The sequence below is a fragment of the Moschus berezovskii genome, chromosome 26, assembly GCF_049115385.1.
Source record: "Moschus berezovskii isolate FMDL1 chromosome 26, NW_MosBer_1.0, whole genome shotgun sequence".
NCBI lineage: Eukaryota > Metazoa > Chordata > Mammalia > Artiodactyla > Moschidae > Moschus > Moschus berezovskii.
In genome coordinates this window covers 9,992,930-10,012,040 of record NC_142485.1, presented here as the reverse complement: position 1 = coordinate 10,012,040, position 19,111 = coordinate 9,992,930, and positions in this window count along the sequence as shown.

The window sequence follows — 19,111 nt, the reverse complement described above, 5'->3', positions numbered from 1 at the left end:
TTCTCCAGGGAATCTTCCCGACCCAGGGATCGAACCCAGGTCTCCTGCATCACAGGCAGATTTTTTACCATCTGAGCCACCAGGGAAGAAGCCCAAAAGAATAATATGTGAATTCTATTTTTTTGCCCTGATTCTAATGAGTGTGTGTGTGTGTGTGCACGCATATGCATACATATGGGAGTTGTGGGAGACTGAAGTCACACTTCAGAATTTGTAAGTATTTATCCCTTGACCCTGATGAAAAGTTGGCCAATAGCTTTTCTTCTCCATGCTCACTGTTGTCCTTAACCATAAAGAAAAGAAGCTAATTGAGATGACTCCTGATGTCCCAGTTAGCAGGAACCTCTGGGTGACAGAATTATGCTTTTATGCTGTTTGCTATCACAGTAGTCAGGGCATCTAGAAACACGGTGAGTTTTGTCTAACCTCACCACCCCCAACTCTATACGCCTTCTGTCCTTGATACACACAATTGACATTTCTTCAATCATTTGCAAACATATGTGCAAACTTCAAGGCAAGTCCTTAAGCTTCATTGCCAAGTAAACTGCCATCTTTAAGACTCCTCTATGGAAATTCTGGAGTCACCAAGTTCTGTAGTTTCCAAGGGAAACTCAGAGACTTGAGATTGTTCATCTTGCAGCAGCCACCATGGGTCCTGAGAACACTGCACTCCCCACGTGGTTGTGTCCATAAAATCAGTATAGGTATGGCAGCATCCCTCAATGTGGCAAATTTGGCAATTACAGTCTATCTGTATTGCAATTTGGATGAAATTTTTTGTCCTTTTCCCTCGTATCTCGTTGATAAATTAGATACCAGTTAGCAAATTTGCATATATTAACTAAATCCTCATCAAATCCAGGCTGATATAATTATCCCCAAGTTATTCATGACAGAATTTGGATTCAGAAAGGATGGAGAGTTAGAACTGAATTTGACTCCAGGCCTGCAAAATTCCACATCATGTGTTATTTTCCAAATATATCATGCTATCACAGTGTTCTGGCCTTTTTCTGGCTACAATTAACATCTGAGGAACCAAAGCAATTCATCTCCAGTGTAAAACAGAGCAATCAGCAAAAGCACGTTTCTAGAAACGAGCTTATTTCCTCTGCTTGCTGACTGTCCAGACGCAGGCCTCTCTACCTTTCTCTTCCCATGAAGGAGTTTAACCTCTTCTTGACCAGGATGCTCTGAGTCTCCCAGACTCCTCGGCAAGAGCTGGAATCTCAGCTTTAACTATCATTGACCAATAGTTTTCATCTCCATGCACGCTGCTGTCTTTAACCATAAAGAGAAGGAACTAGCTGAGCTGATTTCTAATGTCCCAACCAGCAGACAACTCTGTGTACTGACGTTTTGGTTTTTTACTTACTTGGCTCTAACAGTAGGGAGGGTATCGAGAAATGTGTGGAGGAAAGGGCTTCGTCCACTCACCTCCCTACTCTGTGAATCTTCCATTGGTCCCATTCCTTTGTGCATTCTGCACGACCATCACTAACCAGCAGTTAATCAATAACAGGGATTTCTTAGGGGACGTCCCTTTACTTGTGTTTCATTCCAGAAGTCCTCACATGAAAAGATTCCTGTGTGTTCCCAGGTGATTTCAGATTTTTGAACAGGATACACCCTACCTGAAATGGAAGAAATGGATTATTTCTTCCATTCCTTCACTTTGGGGAAGATTAAACCAAGGCTTGGGGAGAAACGCCTTCCTTTACAGTGTGGACCCCATAGATAGCAGAGGAGGACAGGAAAGCAGCTCTCCTAACTCACCCCCAGACCTCTCTCCTCCACACCACTCTGAATCCAGAAGACACCTATGTAACTCATCATCCGGGGACTCACTTCTGCCTCTCCCAAACCAACCAACAGCCGGACCAAGTGTTAACGTAGTCCCAGCGGAACCAACAGTTATCAGAGTGGTGAGGTTTTCCAAGTCTGACAAATGATGAGCGTTGATCTAGAGCCTATTGTCCTTGATCAAGCTAAAAAGTATCCTGCTGTCAGACAACCTGTTAAGAAACCCAAACAACACAAGGCAGCCAGAACTGTCAGCTAGAGACAGGCATCCTGCCGGCAGAGAGAAACGCTTAGAGGCAGTTACATTCTCACTTGTCTGAAAGACAGACTTCCAAGGCCCCTGAAGCCAAAACCTTATTGAATCACAGAGAAAATAGGGCAGAACTCTCGTTGAGATATTTCCTTTCTTTTTTTTTTTTCTGTCACCGAGAATTGTGAAGTTTTGAAATTGAGGGAGAACGAGTGATGGGAGCCCTGTTGGAGAAGACTCTTGAGAGTCCCTTGGACTGCAAGGAGATCCAACCACTCCATCGTAAAGGAGATCAGTCCTGGGTGTTCATTGGAAAGACTGATGCTGAAGCTGAAGCTCCAATACTCTGGCCACCTCATGCGATGAGTTGACTCACTGGAAAAGACTCTGATGCTGGAAGGGATTGGGGGCAGGAGGAGAAGGGGACGACAGAGGATGAGATGGCTGGATGGCATCACCGACTCGATGGACATGAGTTTGTGTAAACTCCAGGAGTTGGTGATGGACAGGGAGGCCTGGCGTGCTGTGATTCACGGGGTCACAAAGAGTCGGACACGACTGAGCGACTGAACTGAACTGAGTGATGGGAGCTGGGGCAGACCTGACTGGAAGGGAAGTTGGGTGGGACAAGCTGCCGAGTGGTCTGGCTCTTCAGTGTTTGCTGGAGACTTGGGCTATATTTAGATAGACCGGAGGGGTCACTTTGCTTCTTTGGGACTTAACTGGCTCATTGAAAAAATGAGTGACTTAGATCAAGCCATCACTATGATATGACTATCCCTTCAAAGATAAGCCAGAGAAATTCAAGGTTTACCATAGTCTTCCACCTAGGTGTCATCTTCACTCCCACCCTGGAAGCTCTTCGCCCCTTTATGACCCCATCTCCCATCCCATCCCACTATGCAAGGGTGGATTCCCCTCCTAGACTCTTGACACTTCTGATGACCAGCCTAATCTGCTCTTCAGGATTCACAACACTTTTCCCTCCTTGTGTTTCTGTCCCAGCAACTTTGTTAACTGCCACTGTTGGACCAGCTCAGTCTCCTGCCATTCCTGAGAAGCTGAGTCTTGATGGGAAAAGAGAGACTTCACTCTATTAATTGGGCCAATTCCAAATGTATGATTTTCTCTGCTCAAAGATTCTCAATGCTCTTCAAAAGTTCTCTTAATCATTTCTAGTTGGCTTCCTCTAACACTCCCTGTAATGAGCCCACACATTTATTACTTTTTCTCAATATCCTGCTTTCACTCATGACTATAAATTAGATGACATTTACTCTAAATACATGAGAAATTTTATTGTACAGAGTCAATGACAAGGAATTAAACACTTAGGTTGCCAGGCACTGTTCCAGGTAGCAAGGATAAAATAAACTATTTGTGTCCTTAGATGTTAGTAGGGAACATGGAAACTGACAAACAAAGCAGCGAAGGAGTTTCCTTGAATCTTGGGCAAATTCTAAGCTGCTCAGGTATAAGGCAAGACTCCACGGTGCTGGGCAGAAAATAACTACTGGGGAGTTGTGAGTCTAATAAAGGTTCCAGAGCTTATCAGGGCTGGGAGTTTTGGAGTATTTTAAGCATTGCTCTGGAGAAAATGCAGTAGAATGAAGGGGATAGAAAGTGGTGGCGGGGATATATATTACATATAGGATTATGAGGGAAAGCTATATTTACAGGTGAATTTGGGAAAGACACCTGAAAGAAATGAGGGAAATGAGTCAGGACCCTATGGCCCTTGCCCTCTTCCCGCCCCCCCATGTCCTAGGCCTGCTTTTGTCGGTGGAAAACTTTAGCCAAAGAATAAGTTTAATCAAAAAGTGAGAACAAGCAGAAAGGAAGGAGAACAGTCAAATGAGAGCAAATAATAAGAATGTGGTCACTAGGCACAGTCGAGGACCTTTAGTTCCTTCTTAAGGGCTGCAGATAATATTCTGAGCCATATCCTGTGAGCTGTCTTATAGATGCTGAAACCCCAGGTGGAGAAGTTAACTACAGAATGACCAGACGGTAGCTGTGATGTAAGCTGCCACAGTTCCAAGAATTCGTCTCGAGAAATGGAAACAGGGCAAGGCTGGACTAAAGACTAACTGTACTTAAAACAACCAAGATGACACTGATGAGACCCTGGATGACCAATGTCAAGATGACTATCAAAGCTGACTGTACTGTTTCTGCATGTAGCCCCTTCCGTCTGTTACAGCTCTTGCCCCCTGCCTGGCGTATGGGTGGGCTTTGGACAGACGTCTGACCTCTCCCTCCAGCTGCCAGCATCTGAAATAAAGCAAACTCTCCTTCCCACAAACCTGGCCTGTTTAAGTGGCCAGCAGCCAGACCCCACCTTTCAGGAACATAATGCTATAAATCATATAGATAAAAGGTCAGTCTTCATTCCAATCCCAAAGAAAGGCAATGCCAAAGAATGCTCAAACTACCACACAATTGCACTGATCTCACATGCTAGTAAAATCATGCTCAAAATTCTCCAAGCCAGGCTTCAGCAAAATGTGAACCGTGAACTCCCAGATGTTCAAGTAGGTTTTAGAAAAGGCAGAGGCACCAGAGATCAAATTGCCAACATCCGCTGGATCATGGAGAAAGCAAGAGAGTTCCAGAAAAACATCTATTTCTGCTTCATTGACTATGCCAAAACCTTTGACTGTGTGGATCACAATAAACTGTGGAACATTCTGAAAGAGATGGGAATACCAGACCACCTGACCTGCCTCTTGAGAAACCTATATGCAGGTCAGGAAGCAACAGTTAGAACTGGACATGGAACAACAGACTGGTTCCAAATAGGAAAAGGAGTACGTCAAGGCTGTATATTGTCACCTTGCTTATTTAACTTATATGCAGAGTACATCATGAGGAACGCTGGGCTGGAAGAAGCACAAGCTGGAATCAAGATTGCTGGGAGAAATATCAATAACCTCAGATATGCAGATGACACCACCCTTATGGCAGAAAGTGAAGAGGAACTCAAAAGCCTCTTGATGAAAGTGAAAGAGGAGAGTGAAAATGTTGGCTTGAAGCTCAACATTAAGAAAACAAAGATTATGGCATCTGGTCCCATCACTTCATGGGAAATAGAGGAAAAAACACTGGAAACAGTGTCAGATTTTATTTTTTTGGGCTCCAAAATCACTGCGGATGCTGATTGTAGCCATGAAATTAAAAGACGCTTACTCCTTGGAAGGAAAGTTATGACCAACCTTGATAGTATATTAAAGAGCAGAGACATTACTTTGCCAACCAAGGTCCATCTAGTCAAGGCTATGGTTTTCCCGTGGTCATGTATGGATGTGAGAGTTGGACTGTGAAGAAAGCTGATCACCGAAGAATTGATGCTTTTGAACTGTGGTGCTGGAGAAGACTCTTGAGAGTCCCTTGGACTGCAAGGAGATCCAACCAGTCCATTCTAAAGGAGATCAATCCTGGGTGTTCATTGGAAGGACTGATGCTAAAGCTGAAACTCCAATACTTTGGCCACCTCATGTGACGAGTTGACTCACTGGAAAAGACTCTGATGCTGGAAAGGATTGGGGGTGGGAGGAGAAGGGGACGACAGAGAATGAGATGCCTGGATGGCATCACCGACTCGATGGACATGAGTTTGAATGAACTCCAGGAGTTGGTGATAGACAGGGAGGCCTGGCGTGCTGTGATTCATGGGGTCGCAAAGAGTCGGACACGACTGAGCGACTGAACTGAACTGAATTGAAGTACCACTGATATAAGTGGCAGTAGCTGATGTGTTGGAGGCAAGTGCAAAAGAGGACTCCAGTGTTTTTGCCTAAGTTATTGAAAGAATAGACTTGCCATTTACAAGATGGAGGAGATGTAGGGAGGAGATGGCTGGTTATGAGGTGGGGATGGGGGACATCAAGAACTTGACTTGGAAATGTTAAGCTTGACATTCATATCACATAACAAAGTAATGATGGTGAGAAGTTAGCTGAATCCACAGCCATTCGTTTGAGGGGAAGAGTCTCTCTAGATATGAATTTGAGAGTCAGTGGGTAGAGCTGGTATTTCAGGTGAAAATGAAAAAGTGTTAGTTGCTCATTCATGACTGACTTTGCAATCCCATGGACTTTAGCCTTACAGGCTCTTCTGCCCATGGAATTCTCCAGGCAGGAATTCTGGAGTGGATAGCCTTTCCCTTCTGCAGGGGATCTTCCTGACCAAAAGACTGAACCCAGATCTCCTGCATTACAGGCAGATTCTTTACTGTCTAAGTCAACAAGGGTAATCTATGCCAAATTGTATCAACTCATTTTCTTCCCATTTAAAATGCAAGCCTAGGGACTTCTCCGGGGCTTCCCTGGTGGCTCAGTAGTAATGAAATCACTTGCCAATGCAGGAGATGTGAGTTTGATCCTTGGGTTGAGAAGATCCCCTGGAGAAGGGAATAGCAACCCAATACAGTATTCTTGCCTTGGAAATCCTATGGACAGAGAAGGCTGGTGTGCTACAGTTCATGGGGTTACAAGAGTCAGACGTGATTTTGCTACTAAATCACAGCAAGAGAGACTTTCCTGGTGGTCCAGTGGTTAATAGTTTGCCTTCCAATGAAAGGAGTGTGGATTCAATCCCTGGTCAGTGAACTTAGATCCCACATGCCTCACAGTCAAAGGAAAAAAAAAAAAAACAAAATATAAAGCAGAAGTAATTTTGCAACAAATTAAATGAAGACGTTAAAAATGGTCCACATCAAAAAATAATCTTTAAAAAAGTAAAAAAAAATAAAATAAAATGCAAGCCTAATCTTCACCTCTCTTAACTTACTAGTAGTCTCATAAGTGGTCTTTTTTTCTTTCTAGGACCACATGTTCCACCCTGCCCAGATTTTCTAAGGCAACTCTGTAGCCACATTTATCTCACAATATCTCATTTTCAATGTATCTGAACTTTAATTCCTCTACCTCACTTCTAATTGTTTCTTCGGGTCTGCTTTCTCATCACAAGTCAAGATATCACTTTGGACTTTGCCCAAGCTACAAAATCTATTTATCATTCACTCTTTCATCTCTCTCACCTGTGTGTCTCAAACATCTCATTCAACTGCTTGTCAACTTCCAGCAAATATTCACAGTTATTCTCATATCCAGCTTTCTATACTTTCTCACAACCTTCCAAATCCTATCCCAAGGTGCATATGCTGCTACCTCCCACAGCTGCGGCTCTGCCAGTCTGTGGTCCATTCCACATACACACCATGATTTTCAAGGTATTTTAAAATTCCCTAGCATCACACATATTTAAATTCTACAAGTACTTGAACTATCTCCAGTATTGCTGTTCTAGATCTTCCTTGACTTCAAAATTAATTCCCCTGGTGACTCATCCCATAACACTCTATTTATGTCTCTATGCTTGCCCTGGGTGTAGTCTGACTATTTATGTTCTAGTTCAGGTACCTGTGAGATGCCCTAGTTGTTCAATAAAAGATATTTAAGGATGTAATTCTTTTCTTTTTTATCATTTATTTATTTATTTTTGGTTGTGCTGGGTCTTCGTTTCTGCTCACGGGCTTTCTCTGGCTGTGGAGAGCAGGGGCTACTCTCTAGTTGTGGGGCAAAGGCTTCTCATTGCCGTAGCCTCTCTTGTTGCAAAGCACAGGCTCTAGGCACACGGACTTCCAGAGTTGTAGCACTCGGGCTCGGAAGTCACTCTGCAGCGTGTGGAATCCTCCCGGACCCAGGATCGAACCCGTGTCCCTTGCGCCACCAGGGAAGTCCTGGTGCAAGATTCTTAGTCAACATTTTGTCTCCAAGAACCAACAGCATGGCTGGCAACTAGAAATTCACTGGTGGTAGTTTAGTCGCTAAGTCGTGTCCAACTTTTGCTACCCCATAGACTGTAGCCTGCCAGGCTTCTCTGTCCATGGGATTCTCCCAGCAAGAACACTGGAGTGGGTTGCCATTTCCTTCTCAGAGAAATTCATTAAATACTATTAAACTGACATTAAATATGCAAGTTAGGTTTTCTCTAATAGCTATATCCTAAATAATGTAACATTCTCAGTTCCTTATTAGACAGTTCTTCCTTACAGTTAGTTAAGATTTTGTCCATCTGGCTCCTGTGGTTGGAAAGAAAATCCAATGCCTTTACATCAGTCCCTTCAGTGTTCCGCATAACCTGATGGAAATGGCACTCTGCTATTATTGGGAAAAGAAGGCTTTCTCTTTCACTTTGAAGAAGCTCCTGACCAAATAACCCCCGCACAATGTCCCGCTAGGTTTCTCACTTAAAGGTAACTGGGTGTTCTGCAGGCACCTTCGCCATGAGAGGAATAAGCTGCTGAAAGCAAAATAGAAGAGGTGCTTCTCAAAAGTGAGGACTCATTCACTCAACAGGTACAGCTTAAGCACTTTTTGCATAGAGGCACCATATGCTGCGGGGAATCGCAGAAGAAATTAAAGATGAGGGCTCTGCCATCATTTTTAAAAACAGATTCATAGGGAAGATAAAGACAACAGATGAAAACTGCCGAGTAGGTATATTAATAAATTTTAAAATACACTTACAATCTGAGTAACACACAGAACAGTCCTTGAAAATATTATCCCATCTCAACAGCAAAACTTTTTTCTTATTTTTGGTATACTGTCCTCCACCTGTCTGTCTATCTCAGACTCTCTCCCAATTTCCAAGTTTAAGTTAAATAGTAGATTCTTTCAGAAAACTTAGCTATTTCAGGCAATGGATTTCTCTCATTTTTCAGCATTACACTATCTATGGTTTGTTAGTCTCTGTTGGCTATAGCTGCATAATATCTTATACTATTAGTAATCCAGTCCATATGTCACTAAAACTATGGATTATGTTTTGAACTCTTATATGTAAAAGGTACAATGTTTTAAGCATGGCGTGTGGGATTATATCATGTAATGTCGCATCCTCCTAAAAGGTATAATTTTTTATACTGTGACTTTCCCAATAGAGAAATAGTAACTCATTAATGTACCCAAAACTTCAAAAACTTGAATCCAGGTCTGTCTGACTCTTAAAATCATTCTCTAAATGCATTTTTCTGTAATAATTCTTAGCCCTTTTTTTTTGGTGGGGCAAGTGGGAGCCACTTATTCTTTTGAAAATTTGACCAATTTGATTGCCGTTTCTGATAACACAGCAGGTTAGAGGTCCCCAAAATGCTATCAGATGAAAACCTCCTGAAAATATTGAATAAACTATTTCAAAAGAAGTGGTGAGAGAACACAAATCCAGGAACAGAGTGTGGAAGCTGGCACTGCCTCAGGGCCAGATGCTGGTCCCTTATGGCTTAGAGCTTTAATTTTAATGACAGTGAAAGATGACATGGGGCTAGAGACTCTGACATAAAGGAGGACTCACAAAAGGCAACACTGGGTGGTGTAAACGGAAAAAAATACTCCCTCTTACAGCAGATAATGATCAAGAGATGTGCCCGGCTCAGACTTGTCTCCAGATTCAGGGAGAAGAAAAAACAAAAAACAGCTCCTTACCTGAGAATTCTTAACTACGAGTCAACTTTCACATAAATTGGATCTGGAAATTACAATAATGATGTGATCTGAAAAACACCAGGTGTCAAATGAAGTTTGAAGTCTTTCCAGTTAAATAGGGCTCCCAGATGCCTTGTTATTGTTGCCCTTGTTCAGTTGCTAAGTCATGTCTGACTGTTTGCAACCCCATGGACTGCAGCACGCCTGCCTTCCTGTCCTTCCCTATCTTCTGGAGTTTGCTCCAATTCCCGAGTACCTAGCAGAAGCAAACTGAAATTCTCTTTACATGAGGAACCCTAAGTCCAAACCTTGATGCGTTCCCTTCCTTACAGTTCGAGGGAAAATTTGACCACCAAAGCAAAAAGAGAAGAGAGAGAGAAATAAAAACAAGGCCACCACAAAGAAGAGTCTTGAGAAATGGATAACAGAATCCAAGCGGTGCTTGCACCTTTCCGAGATTGGAAAAGAGTTTCTGGGGTGGCTGTGAAAGTGCCGGTGGGGGTAGTCCCTAGAGGGGTGCCCAAATATCTCCTGACTGTTCGCTACAATCTCATCTGTTAATAAATATGTCATATAATACATAATATACCCTCCCAAGGTGACTGAGAGTATTTATCTGTTTACATCCCATCATCATTCTTTTAAAATTAATCCACTATTTCCACAAAACTGTTTTCACATGAAAGAAATCCCTCTTGCTTTTTAATGCTTACCTTATTTTGTCTATTTTATCTAAGCCTTACTGACAACCCTGATCACTTTTTACCTTGTATTGTAAATTTTTTAATATAAGTCTTATCTCTCCTATTAAGCAGTACATATTCTATCTAATCTACATTTATACATCTCAAATAACCTTATCAAATATAGTCAGCATTCAAATAAATGTTGAATGAAAACTAATAAAACTGCAGATAACATATATGGGATACTTACTATGTTCTATGATAGCACTTTGCCTCGATTATTTAATAGACAGACATGAACCAACCATTCTAGGAGGAGACTATTAGCGTCCCCATGATACTGATGAAGGAACAGACACTCAGAGAGGTTAAAACGCAACAACCTTGTCCAAGGTTACATGACAAGGTTACATCAAAACCAGTATTTCAGCTGGAGACATCACAGAGTCAGGAAGCTTAAGTCCTGTTCTATAACAAATACCGCCCTATAGACGGCTCTATAAAAGGTGGCAATATATATGGCAAAGTCCCCAATTCTACAATCAAGGATTTCAATTAAAAAAAAAATTGAATCTGTAACCCAGTTCTGCCAACATAACCTTTGAGGCATTCTTGGACAATCATAAATCTCAGCCTTTCTCTTGAAAGGAGAGATATTATAGGTTGGCTCGAAAGTTCTTTCACCCTGTGAGTCTATGTGCTAGCAAACTCGTTTACCCAGATTTCTCTAATACAAACACTGTCTTGCACAGATTCCTCACTAACCTTCATCCAGGTCCTCCTCTGACCCTTTGCATTCTGTCTTACCTGTCTCTTTCTCTTGGCTGGTCTGGTTCTACTGACCTTTAAGACACTACCTTTGTTCTATTTTTCCATGAAGGCTTCAGCAGCCCACAGTAATCGTCGTTTGCCCTAAAGGATGTAGCACTTTCTGTTTAACACTGCTCTTACTTACGGCATGCTGTTCTGAGTTGGCATCCAGCATACAAGGGCCTTAATTTCAGAAGCTATGTTTTTTGGCTTTTGTTCTGTTAGTTTTTTATGTTCTACAGCGTGTACCACAATCATGGACAAATTATAAGAACTTATTCACATTTGATTTTTTTTTTAAGTGGATGCTTAACCAAGGGGAGACTTAATGGGAAAATTTTGAGTTTACAGCATCAGTGAGAAGCTCTGAAACTACATTCTCCAAGACCAGTGAGTCAGAGTCAGAATAGATTGCATTGAAGTCATAGCCTAGACATTAGACCTCAGTCAATGTCTTTCATTGACAAAGCTGATGATGTAGAATGGAAACAGATCAATCCTACCAAAATCAGCATTCCTGAAAGAAAGATGGCTTTCCTTAAAGAAAAAAAAAAAAAACCACAACCAATAAAGCACAAACTATAAACAAAACAATGACAAAAATTTGTCTATAGTTAAAGGAAATTATAGAAAAATTAAAGAAAACAAAATTATTAAAATTTTAGTGAAAGTAGTGATGAGCACACTATTCCTGTCCAAGCATAATTTCTGTAGAGAAAGAATCAACAAGCCAGCCCATCTAGACAAGTTGGTTCTTGGGTCATTTCCTCTGCAGTCATGTCTGGTTAGAAACTTGTCCATAATTCATAGTCATCTCTCAAAGGACAATCATTTCCACCTTCTCCCCTTCACTTATTCTGGGCAAATAACCTCACTTTCTGCTTCACCAAGAAAATAGAAAACAGGAAAAGGAACTCTTGAAACTTACATGTTTCCATGTCCTTCTCCCCACTTCCCCCCCACCAGACTCCCCACTCTCCCAACTAGCCTCAATTTCTCAGGCTTGCTCACCCCTCCCAACTGCTCTCCCTCCTAAGAGCATTGAAATATTTTCACAATTTCTCTTATCTTAATTTAAAAAAAAAACACCTCCACCCTGCACCCTACGTTCCCCGACTACATCTCTTCGTGTAAATATTGAAATTTATTTGTTCTCGCTTTCCTTATCACGCACAATCTGGTTATCCAGTTACAACCTGGTTCGCAACATCCACGCCCCCCTGAAAGAGCAAATAGTGCTCAAGGTCATCAAGAATGTCTTTTGTCAAACCCCTCAGATGTTGGATGTGCCTTTGGGTTCAGATGCTCTCAGGTGTGGATTCCAGCTCCTCCGAAGCTGTTTGACCTTCTGCAGTTGCCTGGTTTTAAGCCTCGTTTCAGCCTATGTAAGTGCTTCATCTGAAGACTGTCATGATGATTAAGTGAGGAAGTGCGTTTAATGAATTGAGCTCAGGTCCTGACTAATATGCTGCCATTTTCCAAGGGCTTACTGCCCTGAACCTCCCTGAACCTTTTGATCCTGCGGTGCCTTCCTCCCCCTTGACCTTCTGTCTCCCCTTCCCGCTAATGCTGTTGGCTGTTCCTACAATGATAATTGCAGAATTCCCCAATGAGTTCTAAAAAGTTGAGAAATATAATAGAAATCAAATCAGAATCAATGCACTAGCTTTAACGCAGGAAAACAATTGTATGCTTTTTTGTGTTGTCTTGTTTTTTCATCACTGAGTCCTTTCTCTTTTGTGACCTATCTGTAGCCTCTCAGGCTCCTTTTGTCCATGGGATTTCTCTTGCAAGAATACTGGAGTGGGTTGCCATTTCCTCCTCCAGGGGATCTTCCTGATCCAGGGATCAAACCTGTGCATTGGCAGGAGGATTCTTTACCACTGAGCCTCCTGGGAAGCCCATTGAATGCTTTACTTATGGCTAGAATGAGAATTTCACTACTTTTCCCAGTGCTTGGACCCACAGGAGACCAAACTCCCTCCCACCCAGAAAGGGACCCAGTTGACAACTGCAGACCTCCTGCCCTCCTCTTTCTCATTATCACAGGCCGCCTGCCGAATGGGGACGAGGACTCTGGACTTGTGGCTCTGGCACCCCCAAAAGGCTAGAGCAGGCAGGCTCTCTTTGGCCAACCCCACCACATGGAGCCATGAGTGAGGGTGTAAAAGTCCCTCTCTTAAGAGATAAGGTAGGGAGGGCAGGAGAGAAAGAAACTAATGTCTCCCACTTTACCTGTGTGATTCTACTCCTTTTTGGCTGGCCACTCCTTCACAGCTTCTGTGTCTCTTCCCTCCCTTAAATGTCTCTCTTCATTAGCAATTCACTTAAGCCCTCTCCCCATCTCTGTGTACATGCCCTCTTAATGTTTAATTTCGTACACCCCGAGGCTTTCAATTATATCAATATGCTGATGATTCCAAAATCTGCCTTCTTATTACGGGGAACAAATCACCACAAATGCATTTCTTTATTAAAGCGTTCAACACAGATGTATTATCAGACTGCTTCTGTGGGTCAGAAGTCTGGCTGTGGCTTAGCTGGGTCCTCAGCTTTTATTCCCGCCAGGCTGACGTCAAGCTGGTGGCTGAGTCTGTGAGCTCAGCAGCAGCTCAGCTCTGATTCTGGGCTCACATACTGTTAATATAAATTCAGGTCCCTGTAACTAAACAGCTGAAGTGCCCACTTCCTTGTAGGCCAACAGGGGACCACTCTCATCTCCTGAGGCCATCCCCAGATTCTTGCCACGTGCCTTTCTCCGCAGCATGCATGAGTGCTCAGTCACTTCAGTTATGTCTGACTCTTTGCAACCCTATGGACTGTAGATCGACAGGCTCCTCAGTTCATGGAATTCTCCAGGAAAGAATACTGGAGTGGGTTGCATGCCCTTCCCCAGGGGATCTTCCCAACCCAGGGATCGAACCTGCATCTCCCGCATTGTAAGTGAATTGTTTACCGACTGAACCACTTCCCAGCTGGCCCTTCTTTATAAGTTCCCTGACAAAAAAGCAGCTCATGTCTTCAAGGCCAGCAGGAGGATCTCTCTGTTCACAAGGACCTCGTCCCTCTTTTAAGGGTTCACCCAGGATAATCTCCCTTTTGATTAACTCAGAGTTAATTCATTAGCAATCTAGTGATGGAAGTGAAATATCATTATACACACAAGTCCCACTCACATTAGGGTGAGGGGGTTGATTATACAGGATGTTTACACCCGGAGGTGGAAATCTTAGTAAAGATAATCTTAGAATTCCTCCCACTGCACAGCCCAGTTCTCTCTTGCCCCTGAGTTATGAGTTATTTTATATATGTGCTCTCATTTCTGTACAAAATGCCTCTTTTTAAAATGATTTATTCATTGGCTGTGCCAGGTCTTCTTGGCGGCACTCAGGATCTTCACGCTTCGGTTGAGGCACGTGTGATCTTTCAGCTGCACATGTGAACTCCTAGTTACAGCATGTAAGCTCTCAGCTGCGGGTGTGTGGGATCCAGTTTCCTGACCAGGGAGGCCCCTTGCATTGCGAGCACAGAGTCTTAGCCACTGGACCACCAGGGAAGTCCCAACCAAAGGCCTCTTGAATAGCTCCAGTTAGAGGTCCCACTGGCTTCTCAAAGCCAACATAAGTGAAACTGAATTGTCCGTTTTCTTCCTTCTACTGGGCCAATTGCAGCGGTTCATAATACTTCACAGCATCTGCCAGGTACCGTAAGCCCTTCCGAGAAAGGGAACTTTGAGGGTTCATTTAATCGTGAGTGATGGATATTCATGGCATGTAAAAGAAAGGACACAGCCCTGTTCTTCTAACTAAAGCTGACTGGGCCAGGAGCGTGTGCGTATCCTGAAGCAAATAGGCTGGATGAATGTGAGACAGCCACCGCTAACTGTAGTGATAAGAGGCACCTCATTTGGGTGATGGGACATTCGCCTCATCAAAACTTTGAGTAAGATAATATTTCCTTCCCAACCATGGACGTTATCTTTCTGGAAATTATCATCTTCAGAAAAATCTGCATAATCAATGCAGAGTAAGAGGGAAAGCAATGGCCTCAAATATTCATATGAAAACCATCATAAATAAACATTTAAAAGACTTACAGTTCCATAAAAAAAAAATAAACCGTCAAACTTTCTCTCTCTTGCATTTTTTTCTGAATCACCATGCTCAGTTCTTTAAGAAACATTGCAAGATATGCATGCCCACCTGAGATTTTTTCCTGAGTTTTCTTCTGTACCAAAAAAAAAAAAAAAAGAAATTACGGCTTCTAAATCTTTCAGACTAGTCTTTTCTGGTTGAAATGCAGTGGATTTTGACTTCTATTCTTTTTTTGTTTTTGCAAGTCATGTGGAAAAATAGCAGCCTGTCCTTTACAGAGAATATATATATATATATATATATATATATTTTAAATTTATTTTTTATGTTAGTCATTTATTGGAGTATAATTGCTTTATGATGTTGTGTTAGTTTCTGCTGTACACAAAGTGAATCAGTTATGTCAATCAGTTGCTCAGTCATGTCCGACTCTTTGCGACCCCATGGACTGCAGCACGCCATGCTACCCTGTCCTTCACCATCTCCCAGCGCTTGTTCAAACTCGCACCCATCAGGTCGGTAAGGTACTTGACTCTGCATGTTCCCAAATTTTGTGTAGAGATCATATAACTTATAGAGTGCTCACCCACTGACTCCTACATTTTAGGTAAGAGTGGGAGCCCTCCAGAGCGTCCACATATACAGAATTCCTGGTACTGCCTCTAAAGAATGGAGCCAAGCAGAGTTAGGAGCAAGAGAAAGATGCTGGCGAGTCAGATGCAATCAGTGGGTATTTGCTTAAATGCTATTCAGCTGCTTTATTCTGGTACCACATTCAAAGCCTTCTCTGGTTTATCTTGCTTTTTTTTTCCTGCAGGCTCTGAGAAGGATGCCAGTTCTGTAATGAACCAATCCTCAGGCTTTATATGGGCTTCCCAGGTGGCTCAATGAAGGAGATACAAGAGACAGGGGTTCGATCCCTGGGTTGGGAAGATCCCCTGGAGAAATGGCAACCCATTCCAGTATTCTTGCCTGGAGAATCCCGTGGACGGAGGAGCCTGGTTGGCTGAGTCCATGGGGTCAAAAAGAGTCGGACACAATTGAAAGACTAACGCTTTCTTTTCAGTTTCAGGCTATGTAACTATATATTAGTTTATGTCAGAGGCATGTGTCACTTTGCTTCACAGATTGTGCTTCAAAATAGTTCTGTTTCTATCAGAATTTCCCTAACTGCAATGTATTTTCAATGCGGTAAGGGTGGAATACTCTAAACAGTTAAGAGTATCTGAGTACTAAGGAAATAATTCTGCAACAGGAATTATAAAGCCTGTATTCTATTACCCATTCTAATACTACCTCGCTATGTAATCATAGCTCTGGACAAGTCACAACCCACAAAGACTTTTATTTAATTAAGTGCAAAGCGAGACGTGTTGGCAACTGGACAGCACCCAGTTTGATAAATTCTTTAACAAAGCTTCAGTGTTACCTAGTCAGTGAGTCTGGGTTGGGAACTGTTAGAGGCTCAACTATATTTTCTTTGCCATACATTCTGGATCGGGGACCTTATCTATTTATTTTTTTCCAATGTGCAGAAGTACTAGAAAAGCTGTATTTCCTAGCACTGGAGAACTGTTTTATGTAACCCTTATCTAGAAAATATTACCTTCCCCTCCACTAAAAGACTTGACAGAAACAAATCTTTCGGCTCTAAGGAAAACAAAGCCCTTGATCTGTTGGGTCAGATCCCAATAAGAAGGTCCCCGGTCACAGACAGCCAGATACAGTCACCTTGACATTTACAGCATTGAGGTCAATATGCAGTTACAAAATCAAACAGCAGGATGTGGATGGTTTGGCTTAAAAGTAGATTCTTAATCCCACAGCAGATTTCTCTGGGAGGAGTAGAGTCCTTCGCAAGGCAGCATTCTGCAAGGTGAGTTGAGCTGTGCAACCATCCAGTTCTACTCCCTGGGAAAAAAACAAATCTCAGAGGGCGTGTGATTTCTTAGGAAGGGCATTAGCTTAACGTCACGTTTATCACAAGACTCTCTTATAGTAGGTTAAAAATCTTATGGCATATATATTGGATTGGCCTGAAAGTTTGCTCAGATTTTTCTGTACCAGGTTATGGAAAAGCCTGAGTGAATTTTTTGGCCAACCCAATAATATTGCAGTCCACAGTGACTCGGTCAGCAAGTTTCTATCTGGCAGCTGCTGGTGCCAGGCCCCTTACGGTTAGAGCTATAGGCATAGTTATAGCTGCAAAACTGCAAGGTGCTGACCCTGCTCAGAAACAACCTATAATGTGATGCCTGACACCCAATATGGTGGTGATAGTGGTAAAGAATCCACCTGTCAATGCAGGAGTCATGAGACCTGGGTTTGAACCCTGGGTTGGGAAGATACCCTGGAGAAGGAAATGGCAACCCACTCCAGTATTCTTGCCTGGAGAATCCCAAGGACAGAGGAGCCTAGGAGATTAGAGTCAATGGGGTCATAAGGAGTCGGACACAACTGAAGTGACTTAGCACTTGTACAGTTGCCAAGTTGTGTCAGACTCTTCATGACCCCACAAATTGCAGCATGCCAGGCTTTCCTGTCTCTCACCATTTCCTGCAGTTTGCACAATTTGGCATGCCCAACACCTAAGGCAACATTGATACAAATGAATATTTAATGACTTTAGAAGGAACAGATGAATTAATCTAATTGCATGTGACCTGAGGAAACTTACTTAAGCTCTCTTTGCTTTCATTACCTCATCTGATAAAATGGGGACGACAACAATCCGTACGCTTAGAATTACAGGGAAGATGAAATGAATTAACACAGGGAACATGCTCCATAAACATGAGGCTTTATAATTAGTTGGGGCGTAAGATGTGTATGTCCATAAAGCAAATGGAATTCAATAATGAAATATAAAATTGCCCATTACAGGCAAGCAGGAAATAGTGAAACAGGTAAAAATAGGCTTTCCTGGGATGAAATCGGTAAAACGTAGAGACAGAATTGAGTACAAGAACCATCTGTAGGAGGTGGATCCACAGTTGGACAGGGCCTAGGAGGCTGATAGAGGGAGTAGCAAACTGGTCAGCAATGAACAAAAGCTCAGCGTCAGTTTACTGTAACTGTGGGATTTAGGAATCCTGACCGGCTTTAAAGGTGCTGTAGAAATCTACACACAGTGTTCAAGGGAACTTAGTCCTGTGTAAGCTAAATGATTGGAAAGACTATCATCGCGTTATCATGGGCACCCACATAAATGCAAGCACCTCGTATTTAGAACCCAGAGCAGTTCCCAGGCCTGAGTTACATCTTCCCCAGCATCTCAGAATTAAGGGGAAAATAAAACCAAGATCTCTTAGTAAATTTTGAAAATTTGCTTGTTAATAAAACTAAAATATAACTAAAGCAAGATTAGCTGTAACTGAGTCATTGCATCATATCACAGGGCTTCCTAGTTGGCATTGGTGATAAAGAACCCTCCTGCCAATGTAGGAGACATAAATGTGTCTTTGATCCCTGAGTTGGGAAGATCCCCTGGAGAAGGAAATGGCAACCCACTCCAGTATTCTTGCCTGGAGAATCCCAAGGACAGAGGAGCCCTACAGTCCATGAGGTCGCAAAGAGTCAGACACGACTGAAGTGATTTAGTACACCTTTACCTCATCATATGTTTTGGGGTCATTTCATTCCCAACTGAAGATACCAGTGGTGATTTAGAAAGTGGGACATAGGAAGTGGAAAAGGGACTATGGGATTAGAGGATTATAGGACTCTAGGGGTCACTGTGAAGAATAAAAGGGTCAAAAGTATTAACATAAAAGTGAGGGGCCTTTGTCAGGGTCCCCAGGTATCATGACAATGTGTTCAGTTCAGTTCAGTTCAGTCGCTCAGTCGTGTCCGACTTTTTGTGACCCCATGAATCACAGCACGCCAGGCCTCCCTGTCCATCACCAACTCCTGGAATTCACTCAATGTGTTAAATCTATATTAATTCAGCACCTATCAGTTGCTTACTCTGTGACA